The sequence below is a fragment of the Taeniopygia guttata genome, chromosome W (genome assembly GCF_048771995.1).
Source record: "Taeniopygia guttata chromosome W, bTaeGut7.mat, whole genome shotgun sequence".
Classification (NCBI taxonomy): Eukaryota; Metazoa; Chordata; class Aves; order Passeriformes; family Estrildidae; genus Taeniopygia; species Taeniopygia guttata.
The window spans coordinates 1,663,040-1,685,363 of record NC_133064.1 but is presented as its reverse complement, the minus strand read 5'-3'; the positions used below and the strand labels follow the sequence as shown (position 1 = coordinate 1,685,363).

General features: G+C 42.3%; 1 long non-coding RNA gene across 1 annotated transcript; it reads left to right on the top strand.

Annotated features, from left to right (window-relative positions):
* The first annotated feature begins 623 nt into the window (after positions 1-623).
* Positions 624-14,144, top strand: LOC140682143 (uncharacterized). The gene is made up of 4 exons (XR_012053406.1): positions 624-743; positions 4,487-4,567; positions 5,424-5,486; positions 14,050-14,144. It is a non-coding gene; the product is annotated as an uncharacterized lncRNA (long non-coding RNA).
* Positions 14,145-22,324: the final 8,180 nt, after the last annotated feature.

Sequence of the window (22,324 nt, the reverse complement as noted above, 5' to 3'; positions counted from 1 at the left end):
TTTAACGTGTTCTTACTTCCTATTTATGTCATCACAGAAAGCAAGGAAAGAAGAAATGGGACTGGTTCCTACTATTGCTCCGTGCAGGCATTTTTAAAGGCTGCTGTACTTCTGTCCTCTTTTTCCACTCCACGCTTGACTTTTCCCCTCCTTTTCCGAGGTCTGCTGCTTTGGGTGTCCCAGGGAGGGCCGGGTTCCTCGGCAGGGGTCTTAGGAGTTGGTGCCGATTCTGCTTTTTCCGAAGGTGTAGCAAAGTGTGCTACCCACAGGACTATTTTCTCCAGGGGAAAACCTTCTCTCAATGACCATCAATGCACGCATGTGCTTTAATCGTGTAACCAGAGGGATTAAGAAAAGCCAACACCCGTAGCAGATTTCTGTTGGATCTGTGTCTGTGAGAAGTGGGTGTGTCCTGGAGAGGGAGAGACGCTGTTTGGAGGGCAGCAACAGCGGCAGGTGCGAGCTGTGAGGATGAGGAGGGCTCAGAGCAGCCCCAGGTGCGAGCTGTGAGGATGATGAGGAGGGGGCGGCTCCTCCGGGGGCTGATTTAAGGGGTTTTTCTCACATCGCTTTTGCATGGAGCTGCTGGAGGAGGGGAGTTTATGGGGGGCTCCCGGGGCTGTCTCATGGAAGGACGGTAAGCGCTTCGGAAAGGATTTGGGGGATCATTTGGATACGTGGAGCATTGCTCAAAGGAGGCGCCGAGGGACAAACCTTCGTGCCGAGAAGCAGCGGCCAAACAGGTTTCTTTTTGATCGTTTCTTATGTTTTCAAAGGATGTGTTTTTGAAGGCTTACAATGGTTTTTCTGGGTTGTAGCGTGAAGTAGAGGGTAGGTTTTTAATTCGGTTGTGGAGGCTTTTATTAGCGTGAGTGCGTAGTGTTTGTTTTGGTGGCTTGAGGTAGTGTCCTGAAATTAATTAGTGAGGTTTTTTTTAATATTGATGGTGGAATTCTTGTTTATTATATCATAAGCGGTTTTTTTCATTTGGCTTATTTGATTGCCGTGTGTGTTTTATTGTTGCAGGGATTTTGGGAGTTATTGTTTATGGTTACATTTCTCTTTTGGCGACGTGCTTATTTCTAAGTGGTATTTGTGTTTTGATGGTTTGAGGCATTATGGGTTTATTGAGTTAGGAATAATTATTTTGTTGTTGTTGGTAATATGATTTTTTTTTTGGTAGTTTGATGTATTTGGTTGTTGTTTTTTATTAGTTTTGTTTTTGGGAACGTGGGTATTTCTATGGTGGATCTTTTTAGGTAGTTATTTTATTTCGGTGGTGAATCTTTTCTTTCTTCGTGGTTCCGATTTTGTTATATCGGTAATTATTTGGTGGGTTTTTTTCGTTCATTTTATAGAGTATTGGGTTCTCTTTATGAGTTAGTGTAGTGGTAGAGTTTTGGGGTTTGATTTTTTATTTTTTTTCTAAGAAACGTTCGGGGTCTGTTGTATGGTTTGGAGTATAGTGAGTTAGTTGGCTTTTTTTTTTTTCTTAATGTTTTTTTGTGATTTGCTGTGTGGGTTTGGTTATGAACAAAACAGCTTGGCTGCGACACTTGGCTTGGGCTAAGTACTGACATTGAAATGTTAATTAGCTAATTGTTCCTGGGAATCACCTACCTCCCCCCACCCTCACTACCATTCTATAGGTCTTTTTAGAAATGTGTGTGTCATTTTTGTGATGTGATAAGAACCGCTAGTGAAAGAAGTGTAGTGCGGGTTTTTTTGCCGGTAGTTGGTTGGCTGTGGAACCTTTCTGAATATTTTGGACGGCATTGTTGGGAATTTGATGCTGTTTTGGCATTTTAGTTTGAGGAACTGGATTAGAACTGCAAAGTTTTAACTCTAATGAAACAAAAGGAATGCATAAATATGAAAATAGGAATATAAAACTTCAATTTTAAATATGAACGGAAAACATATAAATAAAACATGTAACATGAATAATGTTATCCATTACTATTAGGTATTATATTGTTTGATATAGGGTATTTTATATGTTTATATACATATAAATGTAGATTATAAATATAAATATGCATCTAGAAACGTATAATTAATACATGTGGATATATAAATATGACAAAATAATAGGAATCAATACAGTACATAATGCATTTTTTACTGTATATGTCTTATTATGACACATTATATGTCATAGGAATTATAGCTCGAAATATAGTACCTCAAGATATTGTGATAGAATATATAAGTACTTGTGAAAATCGAAAATAGAAATAAAGAAATATCTAAATATAGTTTAAAGTAAAGGGGATTTTAATTGTCTATTTGGTAGTAGGTAGGGGTTTTATTATAAAAATGATAAATATAAATAAAATAAAATTAGAAATCTATGTATAGAAATATATCCTAAATACGTTAAGAGCTATATAAAATCTCAAAGGTAAGTAACTATAAGTATTAGTGGTATGTATGAAATAGAATTGAAATGAAAATTTATCTATCTTGCTACCTTATTATCTATATAATATATATTTATAGATACATCAATATAAAGGAGAAATGCGCATGTGACTATAATGATGAAAAAATATATGAATATTCAAGTAGCATTTAAAGAAAGGGATTTTTTTGCTTTTATTTGATTAGAGGCAGGGTTTTAATGGAAAAACGATGAATATACATTTTGTTTTGGTATCTATCTAAATATGGAAATAGATAATCAATGTATACAGATAAATATACAAATATAAAATGTAAATAAAAATAAGTATGAGGAAGAGATAGACTATAAATAACACCATACATCAATCTACAATAAAAATGTACATTTGAACATACATGCGAAAAATAAAGATAAATTTAGACGGAGTTTAAAGAAAGGGGTTTTTAAAAAAATTTTTACTTGCATAGAGGCAGGGGTTTATTTTAAGCCCTATAAACCTTTTCGAAATCTAAATCTAACTATAGAAATATACAAGCAATATATTAAGATATGTGTAAAAATATAAAATTTAATAGGAATAAATGTAAGAAATTATAAAAATACAATTACACATCAATATACGTTATAAATCCGAATGTGAATATAAATATGAAAAATATAAAAATAAAATAGCTTGAAATGCAGTTTAAAAGAGAAGGTTTTTGCTTTTGGTCCCTGTTGGGTTAGAGGCAGGGGTTTTTTGCTGGCGTTCTTTTCCGCGCGGGATGTTTTGGGGCATTTGCTGCAGGGCAGGTTCCGGAGGGCATCGCGCCCGTTCTTTTCTGCCGCCGGCCCCGCCCGCGGCCCCGAGGCGAGCGGCGGCCCCCGGCGGTGGCGGGCGGCAGTGCTGCCGCCCTGTGGGCAGAGGGCGGTACTGCAGCCCGCCGCCCGCGGCCGCCATCTTGGGAGTGGCTTGTCGCGGGCTCGCTTGACCTTCTCGAGATGGCGCGAAAAAGAGGACGTCGGCATTCGAGGACCCGTGTCTGTTTTTTCTACACTGCCTGAATTGTCCCCAACGCCGGCGCCCCCCGACGGGATTTTCCGCGGCGGTTCCGGTGCCGTGCACAGGGGCTGTGGGCTCAGCAGCACCGCGAGCGGCGCGCGGGGCGGTGTCTGTGGGCGCAGGGCGGGGGCGGCGGCGGCTCGGGCGGCCCGAGCCTCAAAAACAAGCTCTGGTCAGGAAACAAGCTTGGTGCTTTGCACGCAGAAGAGCTAAGGAAGATTCCTCTCTGTTCTAAATCTAATGTACCCAAAAAAATTTGCATCAAAGTATTTTGTACTGAGGTTCTGGTGTATTTTATATATACACAAGAACACATATGAGTACAAAATATATATATATTATGCTTATATGGTGAGTGTTCCTGAAGTGCTGTCATCCCAACTTATTTTTGTGACTTCACAAGAAGCAGTTCAAATGTATTAGAAAGCAAGTTGCAAACTCTAGTTTTAGGCTGATAAAATCATCTAGGCGTGCCTATGATAAAATTCTATAGATATATGCATCTATAACATGTATAAAACTGATTTCATTTACGTGAACTCCTTATCTACACTAAGCCAGGAATTGCCAAAGGCTTGTTTTGAAGTTGAGACAGGAACAATCCATTATTAGTGATTTCCAGAATCCTTCCATATTTCAGGGGAAGAAAGATCCTGTTTTTGGCAAATTCCTCAATGTAGAAGTACCTGCAATCATATAAGCATTCCCTTTATTTCTCTTTTAATTTCAAAAAAAAAGTTATTACATGTGAATCTGATTTATTCACATTACTTTAGTCTGGGTTTTTTGCATCTATAATTGCTCTTAAGGTTATTGCACCTTGCCAGAAAGAAACCAAAGCATAAAAAATTTCCTCTGTACTAAAATTTTCCTAATGATGATTGAAAGCATTTTCTTCATTAGAGTCTCTGCCTTTTGAGATCAGTACTTAGAAAGTCAAGTTTCTGGTAAATTCTCAGGGTTAGAAATGTTTTTCTTAAGTTTTTCAAAATCAAAACTGTTTCAAAGAATTTTGCTGCACTGATCTTTGCTATTAGTTTCAGATTTTACAGAATACCATTCCTTAGATTCATTCAGCCTTCCCAAACGTCTGTCACTGAATTGGACTGCATCAATTGGTAAGAAATAAAATCTTTTTTAAAATTCCAACTTAAGATATACTCCTTTTGTAATATATTATGTTTATGGAATGCTCTTTCAGTAAATGTGAAACAGATTTCTAATCCATTCCAAGGACTTCGAAACATTTGGCATGAATTAATACAAGAGAGTGTATTGTTTATCAGTTGGGGTTGTGTATTTTATTAAAAACAAATTATTACTTTGAGAGGATGCTTGGATAAATGGTGAAATAATGTTCCTTGAATAGTTGAGTTTAGTACAAAAAATCAATTTCTATTTCTTTTGTTTCAATTAATAAAATAATATATAGACTACTACTTAGAATTATTTTAAGGATATATTTAGCAATATATAAAGTAAATGTCAGCTTAAACTGATATAAATAAGCATAACTATGCCTGTACTTTCAAGGGCGTGGTTACAAACTGAGAAGGTAGCTCCAAAGTAGTTACACCTGCAACACCCTGATCTTTACAAAGACTTTTATAAGCCTATGGAGCCTTTTTGCTTCTAAGAATAAGATTGTTTACTTTGAAGTTGATGCCTTCAGTTATGCTTCATGGCAAGTATAAATAACAGCTCATGTCCAAAATGTGTAAGCCCAGCTGCTGTTCTTTACAGTCCTAACTCAGGTATGTGCTTTAGTTGTGTGTGTGCTCTTTTGCATTTTCCTCAGTACTTTTGGTTGGTTTGACTTGTGAAGCTGGAAAAGCAATCGACAATTATTTGGAGGGGGACATTCTACATTATAAATCTGATCTAGGTTCTGCTGTTCTCAGAATTCACATAATTTTTTTTTAATATTTAAAATTTAAAAAACCCAAAACCTGATTTGATTATCTTCATTTTCAGTCAAAAAAGATCCAAGCCCAGCTGAAAGAGCTTCATTATGGGAAAAAGGATTTGATTTTTAAGGTAAGTTTTATTTCACTATAGTTAGCTAAAGTATATTAGCATTTATACAGCATCGTAGCGAAGTAGGAATATGGTAGCTGCCTTTATTATTGCAGTTCTCAGGAAGAAGTTTGTTCTGAAAAGAACTCAAAACATCAAGACAGACTTAATACCATAATGGATTTTCAGAAATATAATATATTTTTGTGCTTGCAAAAAGCAAAATTCTAGGGTACTGCTGATGAATAAAACCTGTTGCCCTATTCCATACCTTCTGTAAGGTCATCTTTTTAACTGAATGATATCATATTTTACAGCTGCTTCTTGTTTTTCCTTTAATTAGCACTCTTCCATGGCAAAGTCAACTATTGTTAACATTTAAAGTAAATCTCTCTGTGTTCATGATAAGCTTGAGCAATGTAGTGTTCCTTAGGTCTTAAGATTTAAGAAAAAAGAAACATCTGCTGCTAAAACAATCCAAATCAATAGTCTGCACTAGCTAGCACATTTTAAAAAAGAATAAAAATTTTTACAATAAAGGAGGACAGGACAAAACATAAAGACATTGCTGAAGGGTGTCTAGTCCTTGTTAACACAGGGAGAAGCTAATCCCTGTTAAAAGGAAGAGGAGAGAGATGTGGGTCATCTGACTGATGACTGTTAGTGGAGTAGTCCCTTTATATATTCCCAGCACAAAGGATGGACATGAGGTAGTCATCTTCCAAGTTACTAGACCTAGAATTACTTACAAGTCATTCATGTCACTATGAGTTCCAGATTGTCTTCTGGAAGCGTTTAACTCTCTCTGCTGTTTCTCTATTGTATCTATAGTGCTGTGAATACGTAAATACAGAGAAATACAGAGTAACAGAGTGGGCCATTGAAACAACAGTGTGATTTCTGTGCTTTTTTTTTTTTTTTTTTGCTTGCTTGCTCTTTGTCTGGGGTTTTTTTGGTTGGTTTTTTTTCTGTTTGGGTTTTTGTTTTTGTTTTTTTAATGCATAGGTTTAGTCCAAGTTTATGAGCCACCAGCTGAGATGTAGGTAATGGTAGTGTGGGTTCTCCTCTGAGTGCTTTTATTGCAAAATAAGGAGTGTTACTTGCCTTCTAGGTAAGCTATGATCTTGTGTAATTTAAAATACTCTAAGAACTTTAGATGGAGAATGCTGATGAATTGTGAATTCCAAAGCCCCACGTACTGAGAACTATGTATTATATATTTATCTGTAAATAATTGAAATATCTCTTGACAGTGTGCAATTCCATATGAAACTGAATGCCTGCTTTGCCAATATTGGTATAGCCTTTATATGTAACCAGAAATATTTTTTGCTGGTTTATTCATAAATACTTTTCCTGTCCAAGAAAATTTGATCTGTGAAGCAGAGGGAGCAGCAGCCTTATGCTGTTCTCCTAAATCATATGAGATGGGGGGGAGGGTAGGTTCAGTGCGCTTGTTCATGTGTGTTTCATGTCTGAAGACACACACACACAAACACTAAGCAGAGTAGAAGCCATTTAGTATAGTCTGGAAAACTTTTAAAGTATCTGCTTGTGCTGAGTGGAAGGTAAACCAGTGGAGGGAATGAACCCCACACAAGTGCTATGTGAAAGATTTCAAGTCAGGGCTACAATTTAATAGGAAAATTACAATAATGGCAATAGTACAGAAACGCTGGTCTAAAGGGACAAAGTCAGAACACCACCTGATACCCTGTTGGTCAGCATGGTGGTGGCAGTCCAAATGGTGGTTGCAGTCCCATTGGATGTGGTCTTGTCAGAGCAGTGAGCTTGTGGAAGGGTCTGGTCCTGCTCTGAGGTCCAGTGCTGGTGGTGGAGAGTTCTTGTGGTTCTTGGGGATGCAGCAGTACATCTGTCCCAAAGCCCAGATTATGCAGAGGCAGGAGTGTTCAGTACCTCCCCTAGGGTGGGGGAATTTCACAATGGGCTGATGTGATTCTGTGAGTCCTGCTGGGGAGTCCTTGATGTCCCATTAGCACAGATGACCCCTCAGGGTGGCTGCTGTTTCCCCAGAAGGAGTTACCATGCTTGAGTCACGGCAAAGACAGAGAAACAGTGCTCCACCCACCTTAACAGTTCATCAGAAGGTAATGGAGGTGATGGTGGAACATCAACTTCAGTTACACCCCATGTTGTAACCCAGGGCGCTGATCAGAGAGAGGCTGCTAGATTTGGCAAGAACAGGTGATATTTCATTTCCAAGTGCTTGAATACTGGAAACATTACAGATTTAATGTTAGCATTGCTGTTGTGGCTGGTTTATGAAGCTGTTACTCTTTCTGATAAATGAAATGGGCAGTCTTCCTGTTGGCACAGCATGAATGTCTGGGGTAAAATCCTGGCTGCTAGCTACTTCCACGTTACTGGGCTTTTACCTTTTGCCCTGCCACTCCCTTCCCATCCCGCTAAACTTTATTTTCTGTGTGGCTTACTGAGGATTTCAGGGAAGTCTGCTCTCCATGTAGATCTGAAGACTGCAAGCTTCTTGGAGCAGTTCACCAGAAGGATGTAAGCTGCAGGCTATTAGATTTGTAAAGGGCATCGAGGAAAGCTGCAGTTCATGTCCATTCAAAATAAGTCTTTCTCTGAAGGATTAATTCTGCAGGCATATGTGAAATTAATAGGGAGGGATTGTTTGATTTTTATTTTACATAATAGACCTCAAGAAACTATTTCTTAAATTCTGGTACTTATTACTGTCAATGGCTCTGGTCTGAACTGGACCTCTGGGGATTAAGTGGGAGAGGAAGAGAAAATGGGGAAAAGGCAGCTTTTTCTTGAACATTCCAGTGAATTGGTAGATCATATCTCCTTTATCATATCTTGCTTACACTACTTATGTTTTCAAAGTGTTTTACAATCTAGCTGATTAATTAGGGAGCATATGTGCGTATGTTTATATTTTCAAAACTCTCCCTATGCGATATAAAGCCATGGAACAGATAAGTAATGAGCATCACAAAAATGAATTTATGCACCCAAGGCTATAGAGCTTGTCTGTATCTCTGCTGAGATCGTAATTTGAGGTTCTGTGTCTTTTTCAGATCTCAGTCCCTTAAAGCATTTAGCATGTTATCCTTAAAGAATTGACCCAAGTTAAAATTTGATTTTGTATTATAATGTGAAAACCAAGAAATTATTAATAAAAATTGCCACTGAATGTTCTTAATTTTATCACTGCCTTTGTACGTAGCTACTTACTAATTATGAATGACACTACTCTGATTGCAATAATTTCAATTATCATCCTAAACCCCTGATTCAATGAAGTACTTCTAAGTTTAGGTTCTCTGCTAGATTGAGGTCTGCATTTGCTTCAGACATCACAGACCGCTTCTTTTTTAAATTGCTTCTCCTTCATTAACTGTCTTCCCATTATTAGGCTGTATTGCTCTGGAAGAAAGCTCATGTTTTACTAAAATAGGAAAAAATAAAAATAGTTTGGTTTTTTGTTCACGAAATGCATACGTGTATATATGATAGTAATAAGAGATGAGTAAAAATAAATCCAGCAATGATTTCGAATGTCAGTTTATACACGCACCTTGTATTATTGACATTCCTCTTAAAAGGTGACCATGCTTCAGTGGTATGGTTTGAGCATATCTTTGCTTTTTTCTAAGGCTTTTGCTACAGGTTCAGACATATTTGATGTACCACTTCATCTCTTTTACTTTTTGTTCAAATTCTAAGAGAAAGTATCTTGCTAGGCAGTCCTAGAAAACCAAGAAAAAATTCAAATGTGAGTAGCAACTAACAGCACCTGGCCTAACAATGTATTTAATCTTTGTTCCATGGTAGAATTTAACTTTAAATAAAGCAAGCAAAGAGGATTGGCTATTATAACAAATAATACCACAGCTTAGTACCTTAGCAAACACTAGCTTACAGCAAGTCGGGTAACTGCTAATATGTACTCTGTAGGTGGATTTACCATGAGTGCCTGGTTTATAATTGGGCACCTTCTTCTGAGGAGCAAACCATGTGGGATGCAGTTGGGTACACAGACATGATCAGTTCCTGCTGAAACGTTGTGGTCAGGGTGGGTGTGCACTGAACAAAGATCTGCTCTGGGCCCTGGGGAGTCCCTGGGGAGTCCCTGGGGAGTCCCTGGGGAGTCCCTGGGGAGTCCCTGGGGAGTCCCTGGGGAGTCCCTGGGGAGTCCCTGGGGCTTCTCCACATGTTCAGAGCCCCCAGGTGCCCAGTTAATAGTGTTAAACCAGAGCATGTCTGCCACATCCAGTGCATGGCTGGAGTCAGTGGTGTCAGGAGCAGCAAAGACAGAGGTGTGCAGGTAGGAATGGCAAGCAGAGGGCAGGCAGGAATTGTAGTGGGGATTACTGGGGGAGAGGGGCAATGGACAGGAAGGAGGGAGGGTAGTGGAGAACCTTGTTCCCGGCACTTGACAACCTCTGCTGCTGCTCCTTACAGTTGTTTTAGCTTGTTTCTGTGATGATACTCTTGAATTCACATCTTTCTTTGATGTGCAGCTTCACAAAGTAACAGGATTGTAATTTACCTTCAGTACTCTCGTACTCCTTAGTAATGTTTCATGTACTATGGGTGCTCAATGCCTCTAAAGAACTAAGGACCATATCACCCTTGCAAATTTAGAGTCAAGACTATTTCCCACATTTTTTGAAACACCTAGTTCTGCACAGACTAGGTCATTATTTGACATGTGAAAATCATTTAAATAATTGCTGTGGTAGAGTCAAATACAAAACTATGTGAAATTATTTTTGCATCATATTGACTGGATTTGGCAAATATCTGTACCATTCCTCCCTCTGAAGTAAAACTGATGCCGTCTGTGTTTCCTTCTCTATTAGCAAAGTTAATTACATGCCACAGTAAACTGATTTCCCAGAATTTTAAATTACTTATTTCTCTAATGAAGGCAATGAGATTCCATATTACATACAGAGAAAGAGATGAAATAATAAAAGAAAAACAAAGGAAGAAAAAAACAAGCAGAAAACCACCTGCTTTGGCAGACAACTTGTGTAAACATTAGGATTGCTTTCTGGGCTTGTGATGATTGATTACATATTTTTAATTTGTGATAAATTTTTACAGAAGTACTTTGTGTACTGGCACATATATGAAGATGCAAGTTTCAGGCTTTCTAATACAGTTTTATTTGTATAGTTCTGGTGACTAGGCTTGATCCTAAAGCACCTCATGTACATCCACTTCCCCCATGATTTGCCTCTGCACGTATTAAAATTATCAGCTGCAGAATTCAGCTAACTTTGCATATGTGAAAAACTAGTCCATTTAACAGATTTTAAAGCATTCTTCATTATGTTCAAAGCACCATTAAACTCCTGTTTTCCTTGCAGAAAGCTTTGCAAAAAAAAAAAAAAAAAAAAAAAAAAGCCGTGTCACTTTCCTATAACTTTATTTGTGCATTTATGTGTCTAGCTCAGAAAGAATGCTCTTATCTTTGTTGCTACTTTTACATTGCCCTGTAATGGTAAATAGAATTTCTGTAGTTCAGTCTTTGAAGGAGATGATAAGAAAAAACTGGGAACAGTTTCCTTTTTGGCCTGTTGTACCAACTTCCCTGAGAGAATACTGCAATTTCTCTTGCTTTCAGACAGGATCTTTAGTCTGGGGTGTGTTTGTTCATCCAGCGTGGTTTTTCAGCATCTGGATCTTGTGCAGCCTCCCTTGGAAAGTTTTCCAGAACTGTATAGGAAAGACATGACTGAACTAAAAAAACTATTATAAAATACCAGGTATAAACATAAATGCAATGTTAAATAGTAGAGGGTTTTTTTGGGTTTTTTTTGTTTTTTTTTTCCAGAGCTCTTGCAACACATTATTAGGGATAATAAGTTCTATAAGCTACAGGCTGACTTCATCATGCCACATAACAGCTGATAATGTGATATGGAATGTCACTGCATGACTGGTAACAGTTACAGCATCCCATTGTGAGATGCTCCACCCAGAGGGAGAAGCCAAGCATTCCTTACTGGATAGAATTTGGGTTTTTGGGACACCAAACTCAGGCTTTTCCACTGGGTTTCCAGGAGGACTGCAGCCATTCCAACCCTGACCAAAAAGGGTATCAGGTTATATTCTGACTCTGTCAGTGGTTTTTCTTTTGTAGTATTGCAGGTATTTTGTTTCCTTTTCTCACTTTTCCTAATAAACTGTATTTTTGATTTGGAGTCTCTCATTGGTTTTGTTTTCAAACCAGAACAAGACAGTAGTCAATTCTAACCACCACTGCCTGCTTTCTGTCAACTGCCAAGACTTTCAGATGCCTACGTAATGCATGTATTGAAGGAAACCAGACACCCTCTAATTCATGACTGTAGCTCTGTTTTTTCAGTGATTTAGACTGTAAATCTGATGGTGCTGAAATAAGAAGTTGCCTAGTTGTATGGTCCTCACCATTTCCATCTGAGTCTAATTCTTCACGTTATCATAGGTGCCATCCTAGCCTCATGTTTGTCATATGTTATTTTGTGTAATTTCCTTTTTAGTGGCAATTGAAATGATGCAGTTTTTCAAATCTTGATTCTCTTTAATTGAGAGCGTATTAATTTGTATAGCTGTACTGAAAAATAAGAAGTAACAGTATAAAAACGTTAATGATGTGAGAAATTTCTTGGTCTAGTTCTATGAGAAGTGTCTCTGCGTCACATAGAGTCAATGTCCAGTCTTTCAGACATTTTCTGTGGCCGTGTTTATTGTGAGTGATACTGTATACCATATTTAGGAAAAAATCCAAAAAGTTACTGAATTCTAGCAATTTCTTATATCAGTATTTTTTTCTCTAGTAAATCAGTAATAACTCCACTTAAATTTTGCAAACTGATAAAGTGGAAGGATTATTTCTGTAGTGAATTCTCTGTTGCCAGACTAAAGGGTCAAACCAATGGTCTGATATGTGTGTTGTGGCAGTGACTGATGTTAGCTGTAAGGAATGTGATGCAGTGTAAATTATGGACAGCAATTCACAAGAGACTTTCCCACGTCACAGTTGACTTGCACTTTGAAGGAAGTTTGGTTTTGACTAATGAAACTGTGACTCTGGTGATAAATCTGAAGATAAATGCCTAATCCTGTTTTAAAATGCAGCTACTCAGTTCTTTACACGAGTTGGGAACTGAAAATTCCAGACTTTTGACATTTCATTTGGCAGAACAGACTATGCCTAATGCAAATGAACATCACATTAGCTGTCTGCTGAGGACTACAGGCTTGCCTAAGCTCACCACCTCATCTATGCCGTGTGCTGGAAGGACTGTCATTACCCCAGCAGAAAACAAGTTAACCTTACAGGATTTACACTAAATAGCATTTACGTAGTGTGGCTATCCATTAAGCTGTGCTACAATCAGCAGCGTGCAGGAGATCTTGAAAGGTCTGCCAAGAAAAACTCTCTGGCTGGGATTGAACTCCAGAAGCCTGAGGGCATGGAATGGTGTTGAGGGAAAATGCACTTGCAAATATTGGGTTGAAATAAAAATGTGGTGCTCTTTATCTGAAAATTGAGAATTTTATCCTATTATTTTGCATATACAAAATGTATATTTACCTAATCAGAATTTCCGAGAGAAAAGATAAGTGGCTAGTCCAGTGTCCTTCTCTATGGCTCCCCTTTCAAACAGGGAAAACAATGACTAGGCTGGGTTTTTTTGCAGGTACAACAGCAAAAGAATCCTTATTCCTTTTGGTTGCATAGTAATGTGTTATTAATGACAAGGCTGACAACTTCAGGAATCTGCTTTCCTGAAACAGAAGAGTCTTGCAGAGAATGTATTTCCTTCAAGTGAACAGGCTGGGTTCATACATATCCTAGGGAAAGAGAGAGAAAATACTTGTCTTTATTTACTGAACATTTAAAAGCATCTTCTGATGCTTTTTGTTTTGGACCACTCACTTAAAAAGCTTCTGCTGAACTCCTGTGCTCCATGAATGACATATACATTATACAGAGCCAGAAGTCCTTCCACTCAGGGTGCAGGCTACTAGCCTGATCCTGACTTCCAACACAAGTCTCCCAAATTGCTTTCCTGCTATGAGTTAGCTAGTCTTGTGCGTTTTCCTTCTCTATTTCCAGGAAAAAACATGGAAAAAAAAAATCTGGAGTTACCTCCTTGTATAGTAGTAGGTAGTATAATTTCATAAGGTGTCTGCATGCAAGAATGTTTGGGTGTTTTCTAATTCGTCTGTTTATGCCCAATTAGCTTAATGTTGGCATCACGATGCCTAAAAATACAAAATAATTTTCAAATTGCGCTCGGAAGTCAGACAAACGAACAAAATTATTAAGAGACATTTGAATACCTTGAATTTTCCAGAAGGATATTATGGCATAATCTTAAATATTTTATAGTATGGAAATAATTTTGCTATTGACATTGAATTATTATAGGCTTGCATTCACATCAATGGAGCACATTTGGCCATAATGTTTTTTTTTTCCTCAGGAAAAGCAAATCTAACCCAGCCCATATATATTACTTGCAAAATTTCTGTTCTTTCCTCTCTCACATGAAAAAATGCATTGGAGCATCAGCTTTTTTCTTGATCCCCACAGGCACAACAGCTAACAGATCTGGAGCAAAAACTATCTGTTGCAAAAGACAAATTGGAAAACGCAGCCCTTGACAAAGTAAGAAGTGTCATGTAATGTAAGCAGGTTTACCTATATCGGCTGTGGATGTTTTGGTGGAATTTGACAAAAACAAATGAAAGCCTTGCAGTAACTTAGATGGATACTAAGTTGCATATGAATTGTACCTGAGAGAGATGCTACTGAAATCAGTGGAACTAATTATGATACATGAAGTTAAGTACATCTGCAAAGTTATTTAAGAAGAGGATGGTCAAATTAGAAAAAAAAAAACAGCTCAAAAATATTTTGCACTGATTTTAGTAGATTTAGGTATTTATTGAACTACAGTTTGTGCTGACTGTAGACTTAGTGTCAGTCATAAGTTTATTTACACTAGAGCAGTTTCCTATTTCCCACATGAATCCTTAGAATGTTTACAAATTTTGAATTACCAGGCCCCAGATACCAAGAGTAGTGTGGCCAGTAGGCCTAGGAAAGTGATTGTCCCCCTGTACTCAGAACTGGTAAGGCCACACCTCACATATTGTTCCGTTTTGGGCCACTCACTTAAAAAATGTCATTTTAGTGCTGGAGTGAGTTCAGAGAAGGGCAATGACGCTGGTGAAGGTCTTCTGAGGGCATCTGGGGGAATTGGCCTTGTTTGGTCTGAAGAAGAGGAGGCTCACGCTCATTGTTCTCTTCAGCTGTCTAAAAGGAAACGATCATGAGGCAGGGGTTGGCTTTTTCTGCCTTGTCTCAAGTGGAAGGATGAGAGGATGATGAGCTCCTGTCCTCCCAGACAGGAGCTGCCCCCATCTCATACTTGTGCTGCCCTGAGAGTCCAAAAAGAGCCCTACAAACTGACATCAGGAACCTGGACTGGTGAGTTTTCTTTCCCAGGGAAAAGAGCCGATGTTTGCGCTCCGAGTCCTGTGGTCCTGAGCGGGCAGCTGAGTGCAAAAAATCCAAACATCGAAGGATAAGTCCCGGACAGGGGCTGCCCCCACCTCATACTTGTGCTGCCCTGAGAGTTCCAGGGGAGCCCTACAAACTGACATCAGGAACCTGGACTGGTGAGTTTTCATTCCCAGGGAAAAGAGCCGAAGTTTGCGCCCCGAGTCTTGTGGCCCTGAGCGGGCAGCTGAATGCAAAAAATCCGAACATCGAAGGATAAGTCCCAGACAGGAGCTGCCCCCACCTCATACTTGTGCTGCCCTGAGAGTCTAAAAAGAGCCCTACAAACTGACATCAGGAACCTGGACTGGTGAGTTTTCTTTCCCAGGGAAAAGAGCCGATGTTTGCGCTCCGACTCCTGTGGCCCTGAGCGGGCAGCTGAGTGCAAAAAATCCGAACATCGAAAGATAAGTCCCAGATAGGATCTGCCCCCACCTCATACTTGTGCTGCCCTGACACTCCCAGGAAAGCCCTACAAACTGACATCAGGAACCTGGACTGGTGAGTTTTCTTTCCCAGGGCAAAGAGCCGATGTTTGTGCTCCGAGTCCTGTGGCCCTGAGCGGGCAGCTGACTGCAAAAAATCGGAACATCGAAGGATAAGTCCCAGACAGGAGCTGCCCCCATCTCATACTTGTGCTGCCCTGAGAGTCCAAAAAGAGCCCTTCAAACTGACATCAGGAACCTGGACTGGTGAGTTTTCTTTCCCAGGGAAAAGAGCCGATGTTTGCGCTCCGAGTCCTGTGGCCCTGAGCGGGCAGCTGACCGCAAAAAATCCGAACATCGAAGGATAAGTCCCAGACAGGAGCTGCCCCCACCTCATACTTGTGCTGCCCTGACAGTCCCAGGGGAGCCCTACAAACTGACATCAGGAACCTGGACTGGTGAGTTTTCTTTCCCAGGGCAAAGAGCCGATGTTTGTGCTCCGAGTCCTGTGGCCCTGAGCGGGCAGCTGACTGCAAAAAATCGGAACATCGAAGGATAAGTCCCAGACAGGAGCTGCCCCCATCTCATACTTGTGCTGCCCTGAGAGTCCAAAAAGAGCCCTACAAACTGACATCAGGAACCTGGACTGGTGAGTTTTCTTTCCCAGGGCAAAGAGCCGATGTTTGCGCTCCGACTCCTGTGGCCCTGAGCGGGCAGCTGAGTGCAAAAAATCCGAACATCGAAGTATAAGTCCCAGACAGGATCTGCCCCCACCTCATACTTGTGCTACCCTGACAGTCCCAGGGCAGCCCTACAAACTGACATCAGGAACCTGGACTGGTGAGTTTTTTTTCCCAGGGAAAAGAGCCGATGTTTGCACTCCGAGTCCTGTGGCCCTGAGCCGGCAGCTGACCGCAAAAAATCCGAACATCAAAGGATAAGTCCCAGACAGGAGCTGCCCCCACCTCATACTTGTGCTGCCCTGACAGTCCCAGGGGAGCCCTCCAAACTGACATCAGGAACCTGGACTGGTGAGTTTTCTTTCCCAGGGAAAAGAGCCGATGTTTGCGCTCCGAGTCCTGTGGCCCTGAGCCGACAGCTGACCGCACAAATTCCGAACATTGAAGGATAAGTCCCAGACAGGAGCTGCCCCCACCTCATACTTGTGCTGCCCTGACAGTCCCAGGGGAGCCCTACAAACTGACATCAGGAACCTGGACTGGTGAGTTTTCTTTCCCAGGGAAAAGAGCCGATGTTTGCGCTCCGACTCCTGTGGCCCTGAGCGGGCAGCTGAGTGCAAAAATTCGGAACATCGAAGGATAAGTCCCAGACAGGAGCTGCCCCCACCTCATCTTGTGCTACCCTGAGAGTCCAAAAAGAGCTCTACAAACTGACATCAGGAACCTGGACTGGTGAGTTTTCTTTCCCAGGGAAAAGAGCCGATGTTTGCGCTCCGAGTCCTGTGGCCCTGAGCGGGCAGCTGACTGCAAAAAATCAGAACTTCTGATCTCTACAGGGGGGTTCCTGACCCCTGCCAGGGTTCCAGGGCGGCGAGAGCCCTACAAAGCCCTGGATTCCCAGACAGTGTCACAAAGGGTCCTGGGGCTGAGGGAGGTAGAGTGGGTGGGGGCAGCTGAGAGGCAGAAAGGGTCTGCAGGAATAAAAAGGCGGCACAGGGACACTGAGAGGCTGCGGTGCGGGAATGGAGGGTGACACAAGGAGGCTGAGAGGCAGAAGGGTCTGTAGGAGTAAAAAGGGAGGCACAGGGACACTGAGAGGCTGCAATGGGGAGCTGGAGGGTGACACAAGGAGGCTGAGAGGCAGAAGGGGTCTGTAGGAGTAAAAAGGGGGGCACAGGGACACTGAGAGGCTGCAATGGGGAGCTGGAGGGTGACACAAGGAGGCTGAGAGGCAGAAGGGGTCTGTAGGAGTAAAAAGGGGGGCACAGGGACACTGAGAGGCTGCAATGGGGAGCTGGAGGGTGACACATGGAGCCTGAGAGGCAAGGGGTGCCTTGAGGGACAAAGTGGAGGGTGCCTGAGGGTGACAGGTGAACAAGCCCTAAGCTCACCCCAAACAGCACCCCAAGAACACCAGTTTTCCCCAGCAGCAGCTGCAGGCAGTGACCCTAATGCTGGGACAGCCCCAGAACCCTCCAGCAGCTGCAGGCAGTGACTTAAATTAAAAGGCATGGATGGTGTCTGGGACTGAGCACTTTTTAAGGTATTTTTTAAAGTGTTTTTAAAGGGTGTTTGAGGGGTTTTCTCACAGAAGCTCTTGAGGAACTTTCTGGGAGGTTTTAGGCTACTTCTAGGGTATTTTCAGGGTTTTTAAAAGATTTATTTAAGGTGCTTCAAGGGCTTTCTTAGTACTAATTAGAATTTCTATGGGTTTTTTTTCTGGGGTGTTCTTAGGGCTTTTTTAAGACTATTTAAAAATTTTTAGGGCTTTTTTAGGACTATTGGGGGTATGTGGAGGACTCTTAGGACCAGAGTATTTTTAGGTTTTTTGAGGGAAGTTTTATGGGTTTTAGGGTCTTATCAGTCTGTTTTAAGGATTTTGGGGCTATTTTTAGAGCTCTTTTAGGAATGTTTAGGGATTTTTAAAGGTTCTTTGGGGATTTTTAGGGGTGGTTTAGGGTTTTTTTAAAGTAGGGTAATTTTATTGTATTTTAAGGGTATTCTGAGCCTATTTTTATGATTTTGTGGGGTTTTTAGGACATAGCGAGGATGAGGGTGTTTTTAGGGCATTTTAATGTTTTTTTAGGGTCTTTTCATGGCATAGAGGCTGAGGGGCAGCTTGAGGGGCACTGTGGGGGTTTGAGGGTGACAGAGGCTGGGAGCTGAGGGAGGAACAGGGGGAGGGGACAGTGGGTGACACAGGGAGATGCTGAGGGGGACAGGGGCAGCTGGAGGGTGACACAGAGAAGCAGCTGTCATTTCCCTGAAGAGTTTTCTTCTGTATCCAGCCCATTATTCCCCTTGAACTCAAATCAGAGGAGCCAAACAGCCACAGCTGCTCTGAATCAGCCCAATCAGGGGTATATTAACCCCAGCCTTTGCTAAGAGGCTTCATTTTGTCTTTGGGATCCACTGGGGTAAGTGCTCTCCTCTCATTTTTGTGAAGAGGCTCTTTCAGCTTATCTCTGTTTGTTCTCTGCAGGTGTTTTGGGCTTCTAATGCAACAGAGGCTTTGAAGATACTGTGAGGAAAACAACACTGAACACAGGTAGTATTTAAATTCATGATTTGGGGTTGTGCATTCAGGGGTGGTGCTTTTGTAATCTCTAATTTTTCTTTTTTTTTTTTTTTTAGGAGGAGTGCAACTTCCTGTAATTCCAGGTTGTGTCGAGTACAGCATTTTTTCAGCAGAGTGATCATGTTCCAAAAGAGATCTGCCCTGTGTCAAAGATGATGTCTGAGATTGAGGCTTCAGGTGAGTTGAGGATTGGGACTAAGAGTGGGAGAGTGAGCAGGGTACCAAGTTAAGAGTTATCATGGTGGGGTTTTGCAGGCAGTAGGGTGAGAAATGGTGTCTATTTGCAAGGCTTTTCACAAGTATAGCAGAGGCATCCGTGTGTCATACAGCACACAAGCTCATCCACTGAACTCACAGAAATGCCATGTAACTTTGCCTCTCTAAACCAGGTGCTACTCATAATAACAGCCAAACCTTAGACTAGGGATGGAACTGGAGACTTGAGCACCCAAGCACACTCAGGAGAGGATAAGTATCTGACTTGCTGGGATTTGGCCCACATAACACTAAACTCAACCATTGATTTTCCTGTTCTTTATTCTAGCTGAATAAGAGGCCAACAGGAGATCCCCTCCGAGGCAGACTCATTTCAGGTCCAACGTGGATTCGCATTTCCAGTCATCCAAAAGATAAGTTGGGTCCATGGCCTGGGGATGGGAGTAGTGGCCCCCTTCGGCAGCCGATGGGGATTTGAATCCCCAGATATGTGCAAGATAAATCAAGAGCTACAACCCACAGAGGGGATGGAAGCGAAGTGCCAGGTTGGGACTCCCCAGGAGGGGTTTTTGAGTCAGTTTTAGAGATGAGGATGTCCAAGAAGTGTCTCCTTAGGCCAGCTAAAGGAAAAGTGTCTGTTTTGATCACAGTGCCGGGGTGCGCAGGGCAGAGCAGTTCCGGTGTGTGTCCTGTCACTTGTCTCTGGTGCACTCTGTGTTCTTTGGGTCTCCCAGTCCTTTCTTCTTGTGGAAAGCTCTCTCTCCCTGTCTTGTCCCCTCGTTTCTCACGTCCTGTGTCACGGGTGTCTGCACATATTTGTCCCGGAGCTGCTCTGCCCTGCTGCATAGCCTGTAATAGCACAAGTCCTGGGGACTTGAAATTGGTAATGCAGGGTGTAGCTGGGCTCCAGGTTGTGTTAGGAGATTGACATAACATGCTTGGTACTGTTAAGTTGTCCTGCAGCATTTTGACATTAGTCCTAACTTCCTTTCAGATGCAGACAGTTCAAATCAGTGCCAGAGGGCCAGAGTTCTGGGTGAAGAACTTCCCATGAGCTGGTCAGTCATTGTTTGCATTTACAGGGGAAGCAGCCTAAGTGGTGACTCTGTTACAGTGGTGTTCTTTGCCTTTATTTTTAGGAGGTCCAGGCAGATAGCAGCAGTCAAGGCCCAGTGTGCCAGGTGAGCAGTGGAGAGAAGCAGTTGTTCTTGCTCAGGTTTCACTTTTTGGTGCAACTGTAAGCATCCATTCTTGTTTTTGTGCTTTAGGGAATCCACTGGGAGTTTGCATATCCCCTGTCAGCACCTGGCTGATGGACTGGGTTTGCTGTGCTTGTGAGTCCTCTGGAAGTATTACAGGACCCTGTGATGAAGCCTACTGATTTTGCATTTCAAGGTCCCATCCTGGTAACCCAGAGCAGTGGCCAAGGAGTTGTGGTGAGTCAGGGAGGTAGGGAGGAGGAGTGAGAGTCCACTCAAGTTTCAGCAATGCCATGTCACCCTTTCTCCACTTAATCTAGGTGTACCCTGAGATGATGCTGTCGGCCTCCAAACACGCCTGCGGTGTGTGGCCCGACCATTCTGAGGAGAATGGTGAGTAGCAGAATTGTCAGGTTTTGGCCATTGTGCTGTTACGGTTGTGCACTGATGTTTGGTTTTCTTTGTCTTGGCAGACCAAGAGAGAACAGTCTGGTGACAACTGGAGTTTCCCAGACAGGCAGGAGGCCTCGTTCTGCACCCGATGGAGATTTGGATCCCCAGATATATGCCAGATAAGTCAAGGGCTACAACCCACAGAGGGCATGGAAGCGAGGTGCCAGGTTGGGAGTCCCCAGGAGGGGTTTTTGAGTCAGTTTTGGATACGGGGATGTCTAAGAAGCGTCTCCTTAGGCCAGCTGAAGGGAAAGTGTCTGTTTTGATCACAGTGCTGAGGTGCGCAGGGCAGAGCAGTTCTGGTGTGTGTCCTGTCACTTGTCTCTGGTGCACTCTGTGTTCTTTGGGTCTCTCAGTCCTTTCTTCTCATCAAAAGCTCTCCCTCCCTGTTCTGTCTCCTGGTTTGTCATGTCCTGTCCTGTGTCACGGGTGTCTGCACATATTTGTACCGGAGCTGCTCTGCCCTGCTGTGTAGCCTGTAATAGCACAAGTCCTGGGGACTTGAAATTAGTAATGCAGGTTGCAGCTGGGCTCCAGATTTTATTAGGAGATTGACATAACATGTTTGGTACTGTTAAGTTGTCCTGTAGAGGTTTGACATTAGTCCTAACTTCCTTTCAGATGCAGACAGTACAAATCGGTGGCAAAGGGCACCAGTCCTGGATGAGGAACTTCCCATGAGCTGGTCAGTCATTGTTTGCATTTACAGGGGAAGCATAAATGGTGAATCTGTTACAGCCCTGTTCTGTGCCTTTATTTTTAGGAGGTCCAGGCAGATAGCAGCAGTCAAAGCCCAGTGTGCCAGGTGAGCAGTGGACAGAAGCAGTTGTTCTTGCTCAGGTTTCACTTTTTGTTGCAACTGTAATCATCCATTCTTGTTTTTGTGCTTTAGGGAATCCACTGGGAGTATGCCAAGCCCCTGTCAGCAGCTGGCTGATGGACTGGGTTTGATGTGCTTGTGAGTCCTCTGGAAGTATTACAGGATCCTGTGATGAAGCCTACTGATTTTGCATTTCAAGGTCCCATCCTGGTAACCCAGAGCAGTGGCCAAGGAGTTGTGGTGAGTCGGGGAGGTAGGGAGGAGGAGTGAGAGTCCTCTCGTGTTTCAGCATTGTCTCCCCTTAACGTAGGTGTGCCCTGCAATGATGGCATCAGAATCCAACCACACCCGGAGCGTGCAGGCCAAGAACCCGGGCATTCTGAGGAGGATGGTGAGTAGCAAAATTATCAGGTTTTGGCCCATGTGCTCTTAAGGCTGTGCACTGATGTTTGGTTTTCTTTCTCTTGGCAGACCAAGAGGTGACAGCTGGAACTTACCAGAACGGCAGACGGCCTTCTTCTGCAGCCAACAGGGATTTACATCCCCAGATATGCGCAAGATAAGTCAAGGGCTACAACCCACAGAGGGGATGGAGGCGAGGTGCCAGGTTGGGAGTCCCCAGGAGGAGTTTTTGAGTTAGTTTTGGAGATGAGGATGTCCAAGAAGTGTCTCCTTAGGCCAGCTAAAGGAAAAGTGTCTATTTTGATCACAGTGCTGAGGTGCGCAGGGCAGAGCAGTTCTGGTGTGTGTCCTGTCACTTGTCTCTGGTGCATTCTGTGTTCTTTGGGTCTCTCAGTCCTTTCTTCTTGTGGAAAGCTCTCTCTCCCTGTCCTGTCCCCTTGTTTGTCACATCCTGTGTCACGGGTGTCTACACATATTTGTACCAGAGCTGCTCTGCCCTGCTGCGTAGCCTGTAATAGCACAAGTCCTGG